Here is a 934-nt window from a genome sequence, read left to right on the forward strand (position 1 = left end):
AAACGGTTCAAAATGAAGGACCTCGGTGATATTTACTATATCCTCAAAATGGAGGTGCACCGCAATAGAGACCAGCGTGCGATGATGATCTGACAACGCAAGTACATTTCAGAGCTAATCACAAAGTTCAAAATGCTCCTGTACTGACACCACAAATACATAGGGTAGTACTTGAGCCGAAAACAAAGATAAGCCCAGAACAAATTGCTGCTCAACCGTTCGATTACAGAGGTATTTTTGGATTAATTCAATATTTGGTCCGTGGGACACGACCGGACATCGCTAACCCAGTTCGAGAGCTTAGTAAGTTTCTATCTTGCTACAACCGCACGCATTGGGATGCGGCTAGGCGAGTACTCAAATACTTGAAAGGGATGTCTACGTACGGTTTATTTCTCGATGGGAACTCGAGAGATGTGACTTATGAAGTGTACACAGACGCGAGCTTCGCGTGTCAACCAAAAGAACGTAAGTCCGTAAGTGGGTACGTGATACAAATGACCGGTACCAGTGTATCATGGTGCAGTAGCAAGCAAGGGGGTGTTTCTCTGTCAATTGCAGAAGCTGAACTCATCGCACTAAGCGAAGGCGCCAAGGAAAGCCAGTGGTTGTCGCATTTGCTGGGAGAGATGGGGTTTCCACAAAAGGTACCTGTGAAGTATGGTGCGATAGCAACGCAGCCATCAGCACTGTGAAAAATCCAGGGACCACAGAGCAAATAAGCACATTGAAATACGGTATCTATCTACGAGAGACCTTGTTGAGCTTGGTCGTCTCAAGATAACATACTGTACAACAACCGAGAAGACAGCAGACATCCTCACAAAGACTCTGCCATCCAAACAGTTCCTTAAACTAAGAGAGAAGCTGAGAGTACGTGATCTAAAACTATTCCCTAGTACTTAGTAAAAGTGTTAAGTGAGGAGTCGCGTTG

This window comes from Phytophthora parasitica (genome assembly GCF_000247585.1).
Source record: "Phytophthora parasitica INRA-310 unplaced genomic scaffold supercont2.22, whole genome shotgun sequence".
Taxonomy (NCBI): Eukaryota; Oomycota; class Peronosporomycetes; order Peronosporales; family Peronosporaceae; genus Phytophthora; species Phytophthora nicotianae.